Source organism: Octodon degus, unplaced genomic scaffold (genome assembly GCF_000260255.1).
Source record: "Octodon degus isolate 3935 unplaced genomic scaffold, OctDeg1.0 scaffold00082, whole genome shotgun sequence".
NCBI lineage: Eukaryota > Metazoa > Chordata > Mammalia > Rodentia > Octodontidae > Octodon > Octodon degus.
In genome coordinates this window covers 6201511-6214743 of record NW_004524658.1, presented here as the reverse complement: position 1 = coordinate 6214743, position 13233 = coordinate 6201511, and positions in this window count along the sequence as shown.

The following is a 13233-nucleotide window of genomic DNA, read 5'->3' as shown; positions in this document are numbered from 1 at the left end:
AGGATTCTCACCCTGACTAACTATACATGCTGATACCTGTGAACCAAGCAACTTCACTGAAGATAGCAATGTGTAATAGAAAGGTCACGCTTGGCATGCCTGTCATTCTGGTCTTCTAAATACATACTTCTTGTCATGACATACCAATTATTACCAAAAAAAATTAGATAATCCGTGTGGCCATTATTTTAATTTTTGCAGTGATTATCTAACTTTCCTCTTAATGTAAATTATATCAGTGGGATTATTAATATTAAGCCATCCTTGCACTTTTGATATATGATTTTAATTTTACTACTATAATATATTCATGAACATTATTTTAATGTACATTGAAACCTGCTTGCTATCATTTTATTTAGGGTTCTTGCATAAAAATGCATATGTAAAATTAATGTTGGAAGAGATTTGACAAGGCTAAATAGAAGATAAACTCAGAGAAGATCAACCCTAAAACACAGGTAACTGGAAAAGGAGGAGGGACACATACTGTCTTACAAATCATCAATTTGCAAGGAGACTTGTAGGTCAAAAAAAACACATGCTCAAGAGTTAAAAACAAGGGAAGGAAGGCTGGATTCTCCCCCCTTGACCATCATGGGGACAGCCATTCTGAGAATTCTCAAATAGCTAGAGGTTCCGAGGAAATGTGGCAGAGTCTAGCCTCACAGGATAGACTTTGGGATACTTGGGACAATTTGTCTTACTGACTCATTTTCCAAACACAGAGAAGACTGCAGCCTGGCAGCATTTTCACCAGCACAGGCACACACAAGCAGTCAGTGATCCAGTAGTAGGGGGGATCCCTGCTCACCTGCCCAAGATTAGATTCTGAGAAGATAAACTGTCTGTGTCATAAGTCATCAGTATTGGATCCTGGGCACACCAAAGTCATCACTGAGAGCATGTAGGTTTTCCCACACCAATTGGGAGGTTCATCTGGCACAAAGAGCAAACACTGGTTCAGTTTGAGTCCTGTAGTGGATTTCTAACTGTTGGTCAACTTGTTACATCCATCTGAATTGAACTATCATGATGCTGGGCGTGAGAGACCCACCTGCGGATTGTTGTCAGCATCATAAGAGGCAGAACAGTAGAAGCTTCTGTAACACTCTTAGGGATGCTGTTTAGAGAAGCTGTTGGAACCATTGGAAATGGTTGGTTCACCTGTTCTCTTGGGTGATCTTGTCATGATGGCTTTCCTGATGAACTTGTTTGTTCTTGCTGGAGGAGGAGCTTAGAACCTCATTGTTGCTGAGAATAACTATAGTTCATTTTGGAGGAGCTCTGGTCCTCATGTTGAGCATCTCTTCATGGGTCTGGAGGGAAAGATGGTACACTGCTCAGCCTCATGCAGAAGCTTGTCATATTGGCTTTCCTGATGGTAACTCAGCTTTCTTCATTGCTGGATGAGGTTGGGACCTCACTTTTGCTGAGGATAGCTGTAGTACTTTTTTGGGAGCTCTGGGGCTTACCTTGAGCCTTGCTTCCTGGCTCCAGTTCAGATCCCTCAGTCTAGTTGCATAGATCCTTCATCCCACTGGCATGGACTTCCTAGCTTCCACCACTGATTTTTGGGCCTATCCAACACAGATCTGTGAAGCAAGCCTACATTAGACTCTGTTGTGGGCTGTAGGCCTTCAGTTGAACTTCTGGGAGGCATTGTTATGAGCTCATGGTTTTCATCTGGACTCATGCAAGATATTAGGATACAGACCCTCAGCTGGATTCTTTAGTCTTCAGAGTGTGAACAGATTTCCTGCGCTCTTGTATATGATTCTTTGGGTGATTCCTTATAAAATATCATAAAATGTATCCTTTATTATATTGTTTCCCCTTGAAAAACTTCAAGCCATGACAAGTCTATACCTGGCATTCAGGCTTACTTGAGCTTACATCCAGCTCTCACTCCTCTGCTCCAAATCTAGACCTGTCACAAGCTTGGTCTGACATCTACGTAGACAGAGAGTCTGGCTTTACATGGTTGCTCCAATCCCAGATGAGCCTCCACCTGGTATAACTGGCTATGGCAGCATCCATTTAGAACCAGGTGCACTGCCTCACTCTGGCTGCATCAGAGTCTCCATCCTGCATTCTACCGGAGTCCTGAGCATAGTCCCTGCATGACACAAGAGGGAAATCCTAAGCCTAGTTAAACAGCAAGGGTAAAGGGTCTGCTGGCTTTGCCCAGTACTCTGGACTATTGTGAGATACTACCCAGTGCCCTATGCCCTCACTGGTCCTGCCAGAATCTCTCCATATTAGCCTTGAGCAGATTTGATCATATTAGCCTGAGCATCCCAAGGCAACACTGGCTTCCAACCTGGTGTCAGCACCAGCATATACATTGTGGAAGCCAGGCTGGTTCCCAACCAGCTGAAATCCATGGCAGGAATCAAGGCTCCATACCTTCCCTGATCTGATACCACAGCTTGAACAGCTGCCAATAAGGTCAACAACAACAGAAGTCCATGTAATTTGAATTGAGTAAACTTCATATGAACTCACAGACCATAAAGAGGGGCAAAGAGGAATGTGACTTGTGAGATTAAGACTACTGGCCCTGGAAGAAAACATTCTTCTGGAAATACATAGGAATCTCTCTCTCTCTCTCTCTCTCTCTCTCTCTCTCTCTCTCTCTCTCCTTCTCCATTCATTTACTTCTCTTCATATTTTCTCTTCTATTGGTACATTTTTGAATTTTTATATTTTTTTATCTGTTGGATGTTGGAGTATTACCACTAATTTTCTTATTCATTCTTTTAAATATTACTTTGTTTCAATAGGTCCTCTTTTTATTTTCTCTCTGTCCATTCTTTTATCCCTTTCTTTCAACTTGTTCCCCTTTGGATATTTTCTTATCTTCTAGTTTCCTATTATTTATCCTTTTCTTATTTGGTCTTCTCTATTACTGTTATATAACACCATTAATTTTGTTTCACTCCATAGCAGGAGCTTTTACATCAATATTACATTCTTTATATTTTCCATTATTCTCTTTTTTCTTCATGTTTCTGTAACCATACCATTTACATTTATGAATATTGAGGCAGTTAACTATATCTTACTAAAGGTGAATACTGTTGTATTGTGATAGGTGGTAAAACTGCTGTATTGAGTGGATATTTACTGTTTGTAATTTTCTGATTTGTAGTAGATTTCATTATATAACTATATATTTTGTACCAATGGTTAAAGATGGAAAAGTGTTAGTTATCACAGTTTATCATTATCCAGTTTGTGTTTGATGCTAGTGTTAATGATTGTACAACTTTAGCCAAGGTAACATAGCTGTTAGAATCCATTGATCTTCCTTGTATATCAATACTTAGATTGTTTGGGGGTCATAAACAGTGCTATATTCCACTACCAAAGACTAAGTGCAAATCCAAATAGACTGCAAAACTTCTTCCTTAATGAACAGAATAAGTAGGATCCTGGGACAGACTCACAGGTCAGAAATAACTAGTCATTACCTAAAGAGATCTTGAACTAGTAATGAGGCTTGCTACCATAAGCAATCTATAATGCAAAAGTACATTGTAAATTTACAATCAACTTTCTTTCTTTTTTCTTTTTTTGTCTTTTTGGTATACAGGTCTTGCTATACAGCTCAGGCTGGCCTTGAGGTCATTCTGTAGCCCAGGCTGGTCTTGAACTTGCAATAATCCTCCTTCATCAGCCTCCTGAGTGCTGAGATTACATACATATGCCATCATGCCCTTCCTAATTTTCAATTTTCAAGGTAGAAAGAAAATAAAAGAGAAAATGAGCAAACATGGAAGCAAAATGCACCCTAAAACTCCCAACTCCCACACAGAAAATCCAGAGGGCATTTAGATGGATGAAATCAAAAGCCAATCAACTTAATTTCCTGAAATGGTAGAAGTTGAGTACCAAAACATGAATAATATTCTTGACAAATTCGAACCACAAATAATTACACAGATGATTAAAGAGATGATGACAATAATGAAGAAAATGGTTAGTGATCCTAGAGTAGACACAGATTTAAAAAAATATAGGGCCTTAGTAAAGACATGGGAACTCTGAATGTCTGACATGGAAAATAATTGTATTCCATAAAACAGAATCAAGTAGAAATGCAGGAGATAAAGTATTATAGTGAAAGTATGACTAGTAGAGCAAACCAATGTAAAGATAGACTCTCTGATCTAAAATTCAGAGTTGTGGTTGGTGAATGTCAAATAAAATTTTCTTAAAAATAGCAAGATTGGGCCAGGGATATAGCTCAGCAGCATAGTACCTAGGTTTTATTCTTCTCAATACAACGCAGGAATTTCTTTAAAATAGACCACTTATGAGCTCAGAGAGCAAGCTAATGTAAATTCAAAGGAATTGAAATTATCAATATTATAATAAGATATATTATCAGATCACAGTGCAATAAAATTGAAAATCAGTGGCAAAATAAACCACATAGACACATGGAAGTTAATACCCTTTGAAAGAACCAGTGGATCACTGTTGAAATTAAGAAAAGAAATTAGATAGTCTCTGTTTTTAAATGATAATTCCAACATGAAATACTGAAATTATGGGATGTTATAAAAGCAGTCCTGTAAAGGAAGTTTATAGTGCTGAATTCCCACACCAGTAAAACAAGTCAAGTACAAGTAGATGATGTAATATTAAATCTTAAGTTTCTAGAAATATAGAGAGTAAGTTATAAAATATATAAATAAGTATATAATATCAATTTTATGTGAGGAAGGAAATTATAAAGATCAGAGCAGAAATTAATGCATTTAGACTAAGAAAATAATATAAAGAATATAATAAAAAGAATCAATGAATCGAACAGTTGACTCTTTGAAAGATTAAATAAAATAGACAAACTCTTAGCCAAACTTATGAAAACAAGTAAAGAAAAGAACCAAATCCATTAACTAAATGGATAAAAAAGAAAATGAATAAAAATGGAAATCACAACAGATCTGTAGATGATCTAGATCAGTAGTACCTATTTTGAGAACCTGTACTCTGATAAGAAGGAAAAGTCAGAAGAAATGGATAGACTTGTAGAAACACATGAATTACCAAAGCTGAACCAAGAAGATCTAAAAATTCTAAATATACTAATATGAGTTAATGAAATTTAAGAAGTATTAGTAGTGATTTTTATGATAATGGTGATGATAATAATAATAATCTACCAATAAAGGCCAGATCCTGACATATTTACTCCTGAGTTTTACAAGATGTGTATAATATCACTACTCTTCAAACTCTTCAATAAAATTTAAAGGGAAGAAATATTAACAAATCATTCTTGGAAGCAAGAATTATTTTCATATTAAAGCTAGAGAATGAGTCAGCCATAAAAAGAACTGCAGCTCCACTTCTTTAATGAACACAGTTGCAAAACTCCTCAATAAGATACTTACAAATAAAATGTAGTAAATGATCAAAAAGATCATATATCATGACCAAGTAGGATGCAAGGATGGTTCAATATATGTAAATCAATAAGTGTAAATGCACCACATTAATAGAACCAAGGATAAAAACCATATGATCATCAAGATAGTATAGAAAAAGCATTTGACAAGGTACAACACGCATTCATGATTAAAGCCCTAACAAAAATTGGAATAGAAGGTCTTTATCTCAACCTAATTAAAGACAACTATGATAAACCAATAGCCATATTATATGTGAACAAAAACTGAAAGGTTCACGCTAGATTTAGGAATAAGAGAAGGTTGCCAACACCACTGCTTCTGTTCAGTAGTTATTGAAATATTAGCCAGAGCAATTAGACAACAGAAAGAAACTAAAAGAACATAGGTAGGAAAGGAAGAAGCTCAATTATTTGCTGATGATATGATATGCCAAGTAGAATTCTCCAAAAAATCCACCAGAAAACTTCTAAAATTAAATTTGGTAGCAAATCAGTATGTGATGTCAACACTCAAAAATAGATAGCATTCCTGTATATACATAATAGAATTAATAAGAGAGAAATTAGGAAAACAACATCTTTCACATAGCATCCAGAAAAAGAAATACTTGGGAATCAATCTAACAAAGGAAGTAAAAAATCTTTACATTGAAAGCTACAATACTCTGAGAAAGAAGACCAAATAGGCTATCAGATGATGGAAAGATATTCCCTGCTCCTATATCGACAGAACTAATATAGTGAAAATGTTCATATTTCCAAAACTTTTATGCAGATTTATGGTTATCCCAATGAAAATATCAATTTCATTCCTCATAGAACTAGAGAAGACAATCCTAAAATTCATTTGGAACTAGAAATCTAGACTAGCAAAAGCAATTCTGGGAACAAGGGCAAACAAGGCCCTTGATTTGATTTGAAGCTACTCTATAAAGCTACAGTACTAAAAGCAGAATTACACTGGGGATCAATGAAACAGAAGATGTAGAAATAACTCAAAAGCCACTCAGCTGCCTTATCTTTGATATGGGGTCCCAGCAACTTTACTGAAAAAAAAAAAAAAAAAAAAAGCTTATTTAAAACAGTCCTGCAAGGGCCAGCCAAATAGCTCAGCAGATTAAAGCACTTGCAAGCAGGCACAGGGGCCAGGGCTTCAATTCCCTGGCCTGCCATGCTGGCCCCACCCCCGGGGCACACTGAGACTACAATTGAGACTGGGCATGGTGGTGCACGCCTGTTACCCCAGCTCTTGGGAGGCCATAAACTGGTGGATCACTACAAGTCTGACCTAGTAGTGAGACTCTAAACACCCTGTAGACCCTTCCCTAAAAAATACAAACAAGCACAACAACAACAACAAAAAACAAAAAAAGTCCTGAGATTTCATCTCACTCCAGAAAGAATAGCTATTATTAAGAAATCAACCAATAACAAATGCTGAAAGAACCATTCTCCATTGTTGGTGGGAGTGTAAATTGGTACAACAACTATGGAAATCAATATGGAGACTCCTGGAAAACCTAAAACTAGAAGTTCCATTTGACACAGTTTTTCCATTTGACAATAGTTATCTTTGCAAAAAAGTTAAAAGCATTATATCATAGTAATATATGCATACCTGTGTTTATAGCAGCAAAGTTTAAAATAGTTAAATCTTGGAAACAGCCTATATACCCATCAATAGATGAATGGAAAAAGAAAATTTGGTATCTATATGTAGTGTATATTATAGTACTATGCCCTAAAGATTGATAATCTTAATAATTTTTGATAAAAATGCATCTCAAGACAATGAAATTAAGTAAAATAAATCAGTCACCCAAATTTAAATATTACATTATTTCTCTCAGGTCAGAAACTTAAAGTTTAAATAAGAAGCAAAGTGGATGATTGATATTGAAAAGTGGGAAAAAATTATTCATACAGGAAGGAAACAGGGAGGAGTAAGGGAGAAAGGAAGCAAGCGAAATGGGCTTAAAAACAGAGAATAGAAAAAACCAGAAATGCAACTTTTGTGAATGGGGAGGGGAAAAAGGGCTGAAGGGAGGGGAAAGGAATAGAAAAAAAACTTAACACAAATTATGTACAGGGTAAGCTCCCTATGAAGAATGTGATCATTAAGTATGGCAAACATATACTAATAAAAAAATAAAAAATGAATAAATTAATATTAATATATTGTGAGCTGCCTTCATAGTATTTTGGCAGTCATAATAATCCCTTGAAGACTCATATAAGTTTAAATAACATTGTTGTTTGAATTTTGTTGAGTACAACTTTCAAGTGGAAGTTTCTTTCAATGACAAGTAATAATTAGAACCAATTGTATCAATCAGTATATGTTTTCACTTAACCTTCCAAAGGGTTATGGCTTGTGTTTAGACATCCCCCAAAACGTCATGTGGTCATAGGTGAGGTGGCTGGATCTAGAAGGTGTGGTGCTGGAATGATTGATGTTACAATGCTAGGACCAAGTGCAGTAGGATTAAGGGTGTGACTGCTACCTAACCTGAGTAGCCTTGGTAAGATATACGGGATAGAAAGAGTGGTGGTCATCCCTTGTTGCTTTGTACCTTCTGCCCTCCATGAACTGTTTCTCCTCCGCCATGCCATTCTGCTGTGGAGTCAGCGGATTACAGCCTAAAGCCTCTACAAACTGTGAGCTAAATGCACCTTGCCTCCTTTAACTTCGGGGGTTGGGTAGTTTGTCTAGCAACGAGAAAAGTAACTAAGACTGAGCATTATATTGGTGTACCTCTTGATCATATCCTTTCTCTAAAATAAAGTCTTCATTGAATTTATAAATCCCCTCTTTCAAAGAGAACTTTCTTTATGGTGATGATTAATCAATTCTTGGAGAATTAGTATGTATTTATAATATTTATTCACTAAATATCCTACTTGGGCAGAGAGAAAGATGAGGAGGGGATATATAGGCTTACTGAGGTTATTAGCCATTGTTTCAGTGATAAGTGATGCTTTTAATGGCAAGTGGATATAAGTCTCATAATTTTGTTTTGAAAATTAAATACTTTATTATTTTTAGATAATTTTCTGGTTCTGGAATAATTGTGTAGTATTCTATTTTTGAGTTTGGTAAATATGCCATACAATGACATCTTTAATAAATACCCACATTAATACCTATGTTTGCTTTGGAATCAAGCATAGTTTTGACAATGCAGAATTCATTTTACATTTTTATTAGGAGACATTATCAAACATTTCATGTGTTATAGATTATTTATAATGCTACAGTCAACAGTGTATTGAACTGTTGCTTCTCTATCTAATATTTCCTTCTCTGATCAGAGTCTGTATGTTGAAGAAAGACATCATCATGGCCTTTATCAAGCATATAAATAATCTTGGTCCATATGGGACCCATATGGGAATGTCTGTCTCTTCCAAGTTGCAAAGTCACCTTGTCTTCCATCTTATCTCCTTGAGGGCCTGGCCCTGTCTGACTACCTATAATCTTTCTATCTAATTCAGCTGCCCATGATATTCCCCCTCTGAAGAAGTAACCCAGACTGCCAAGAGGCAACCATGAGTGATTGCTGCTCTGGCTTTTTCAGGCTGAAAGGGGTCATAGTTGTTGGTCAGAAGTTAGGGATACTCTCCAGAGGTTCTATCTAAAGGCCCTCAATAGACACCAGGCATTTTCATCTTGGGTAGACTTATAGCTTTGAGACTGGAGGAGACAAAGCCAGAGAAACAATTAAGTATGCATGAGCCCAATAATAATATCAATTGGATAATGATAAATATAGTCAAGAATGATTTTCATCAAGGTGACAGTAATGACTTCCCATAAAGATGATAAAGATAGGGTAGAGGGGACCTCAGCATCTCGCATACCTTTTATTTGATATTTTGAACAATTATTGAGACATTAGCAGAAGAATCTGGAATGTAACAACCATTTAAAGTTTGTAATTATAAAAGGACTAGTCAGAAATTTGTGTAGATCCATTAGCAGAGATCTCTTAAATGTGAGTTTTAATCCCATTTTCCTCACTGACTCTATTATTACTGGGGTCATATGTATTGCCAGAGCTAGGGAGAACCCCGAGTACTCTCTGGTTAGCAAATTGGTCTACTGGCTGGGTAACTACTGACAAATCTTCAAGAGCTTCGATCAAAGGTCTAACAAGCAAATTCACAAAACAGGAATGATTTCCTAATATATGTGAAAGATGGTAATGAGAGATAGTATAAATCAGGGAATGACCAATTCAAATGTAGAAGATACACAGCAAAGTTACCCTTTTGTGAAGCTAATAGGAATAAATCTTGCCCAAGATTAGCCATTAGTTGTCAACAAATCCATGAAAAGAAAACATTTGGCAACTTGTGGTTTTAACAAGCAAATCATTGAGCCAAGACTGGAAATATTAAATATTATTTATTATGAATTATTTGAACATTAGAGAGGACATTGAATAATAAAATACTCTGTCATTATTAACTCCTTTCCCTTTGGATTTATGGACATTTTCAGATTTGCCACAACTTTCTTAAGGAAATTGTTAAGCACTTTAGTTGGACTAACTTGGCTTTAATTGATTTGTTGTTTTGGATTTCCCAATTTATAATTAATAGCCTGCAAAGAAAAATCCATTTGTATTGCCCATCCCTGAGTAGCCATGACTATATAATGCACAATAATAGATAAATATGTCTTTACATTTCCATCCAGCAGTCCAGCAGTAATGGCTCAAGTCTGCTATCTGGCATAACTCCCAGGTACTTATAAAGAGACTGAGATCTCTGAAAATGATAGGTTCTTTCCAACACACTGTGCTGAAAATCTTGTCAATTGTAAAATAATTGTCAGCCATTGTAGGGTTTGAGCCCATAGGGATTTACATGACTACACTAGGTCATTTTTTTTTTTTTTTTTAGAACTTTGTAGGATCTAGCCAACAGTTCTTGGCAGCTTTTAGAACAGCATTAAGTTTCCTGGCAATGCCAAGGATCAGGTCCAGGGAAACTGACTTTATCACTGTAATTATTTCCCAGCTTATTTTGTTCCCAAACAAATCAACTTGAGGACAGATCTGTTGTAAAATTTCTAAGAGTGCTTCACATGCAAGGCCCTTCAGTTTCACCTCCAGACACATGTGTTTGGATCAACTCAGATAGTTTCTTTGATATTTTATAATTATTGGTATTTTTATACTTTTGGTCATTGTCAGGAATTTTTATCTTTACTGGTCATAAGGGAACTCTGGTCTCAAATTCACATTCCATTGTAAGACAAATATCTTACAATGATGCTGAGAGACTGTCCAAGGAATGGCTAACAACATAAAGGATAAGAATTCCTGCAGTTCAGCGCCAAGTAGGCATAGTTTAACTTTTATGTGTGTACAGACATGGTGAGGGAGAAATTCAGACTTCACTGATCATAGTATGGTGTATGGAAAGTGAATAATTATTGGACTTTTACAATATGTTGAACAACTTGATGAGTTTTACAATGAAAAAGAGCTTGTAAATCATTGAAAGTACATTGTTTATGTTCCTGTGTCTTATCAGATAAAACTACCTTCACCTTGAAACAAGGGGATCTAGGGAACCATATCATTTTATTTTTTCTAGGATGGACTACAAGTTAACCACATGCATAGAGTATAATGCTTTTTACTCCATGCCAGAGAGATTTCAATGAGGACTCTGACATCTGATAATATACATTAGGTGAAAACCTGTTTTTAAAGCCTGTGTCTCATTTTCAAGTTTAAAACTGTATGGATATGATTCAGGCAAAATGTATGCTTATGTATCATGCAGCTTGGTATGTAGAATCCGATTTAGGTTTAAGTTTTTCTTTCTTTCTTTTTTTGTGGAACCGGGGGTTGAACTCAGGCCCTTACGCTTGCCTGGAAAGCACTTATTCCGCTGAGCCATCTCCCCGGCCCCTTAGGCTTAAGTTTTTAAAGACAAAGGAAGTGCTTATTGTAAACCATCAGTGCTAGACCTGGAAGCAGTTCTAAATGTCATCTGACCAATCTCTCTTTTTTTACAGATTGAACTGTGGTGCAGAAAAATGATGGATTCCTTAGTTCATGGAGCTAAATTCAGCTGTGGAGAGAACACAGGTTTCCTAACTCTTGATGTTTCACCAGATTAAAAAAAATACAGGGTTAGAAGCAGCATGATAACAGAGACCATATTCTTGCACTCATAGCATCTTCCTAGAGTGCTTTTCCTCTCTGAGGGTGTCGGTAGATACAATTTCTATAGTTATTCAGGATTTGTTCCCTGCTGAGCCTGGGTTTTGGTAATTTGGAAAACACAGCATTTTCAGTGAGCAGCATACTTTCCATATTGATGGTTTTAACTTTGTTTCTTTTTAAAATGCGTTACAGGAGGTCATCTTTTTAACCTTGGTTTTGTCTTTTTTTAACTTTGGTAAAAATAAGTTTTGTGATGTAGCAAGCTTGAGCTCCTAGGCTTATTTATTTCAAAGGAGTTAGTTTAGAGTAGAATGCACACTGTCTTGGGTATAGAAAATACTTAATCTATTGTATTTTTATACTTGGATGTTATTTATACTTGTTTTATTTTTATACTTGTATGTTATTTGGTTTGTGGCCTTATTTATAGCTTATGTTTGATGAGAAGAGTACATGTGTGGGGGGAGGCAGAATAAAGAGTTAGTTTAGAGTAGAATGCACATTGTCTTGGGTATAGAAAATACTTAATCTATTGTAAAGCTCTATTTGTATTTTTCTTTTAATGTTTATTACACACATGGCAATGGTAATTGTGTCTGGATCCATGTAAATTTGGAAGCATACAGTCTAACAAGACCACACATTTCTGATCAGTCATCAAAATTTTAATCTTTAACAAAATTGTAGTCATTTTCTTACTGATACTCAAGTGCTTTAGTGTTTTAGAAATACACAGGCCAATATAGCAGTCACTTTCTATACGTGACTATTTAAATTACAATTAATTAAGTTTAAATAGCACTTAAAATCAGTTCCTTAGTTACATGAACTACATTTGAAATGCTTAATAGTCACATATAGGTAGCAGCTACTGTGTTGAATATCAGATATAGGATATTTCTATTACCACACAAAATTTTATTTAGCTACTGTGTTCTATAAGAGTAAGTACTTCATTTTAAACTCTTTCAAAATGTTTGCTGTGTCTGAGGACACATATACCAATTAGCAAATATATCAAATGCATGATTTTCTGCTTAAGTATTTTTGAGCAACAAGTAATAACATTTTTCTACCATTTTCTTGACCACATTACTTTCTAGGCTATGCTATCTTTAAAAATGTGCTCCCTTAGATTCAATATTTATCTTTTGAAATTGAGATTATATTACTTTGTAAAAGTGGGATTAGGATAAAATGATATGATTCAGGAACAGTGCTTAGCATTGGCATATATTAGGTGCCTAATAACATGGAGGTCCTAATTTATTGTAGCGTTCCCTCATTATATAAACACTTAGTAGTTGTTAATCAAAATATTTAAGTTATAACACTTTTACTAAGAAAACTCAGAAGTTAAATAAAAAATGAAGGATTCACAGTAATAGAATATGCTTCTAATCTACATTTTAATGCATTAATAATTCTCATAAAATTTAATAAAAGCTTTAAAGTTTTATTTTTATTTTTTAACAATGGTTAGTACATTGTGTGTTACTGCCACAGTAGTTTCTCATATTACAAGATATAGGCAAGAAATAATAAATAAACAACATAGGTACAAACCTCTTTTTTTAAGTCAACAGAAAATGGAAATATACTTTTTAAAGTTTCTAATACTAG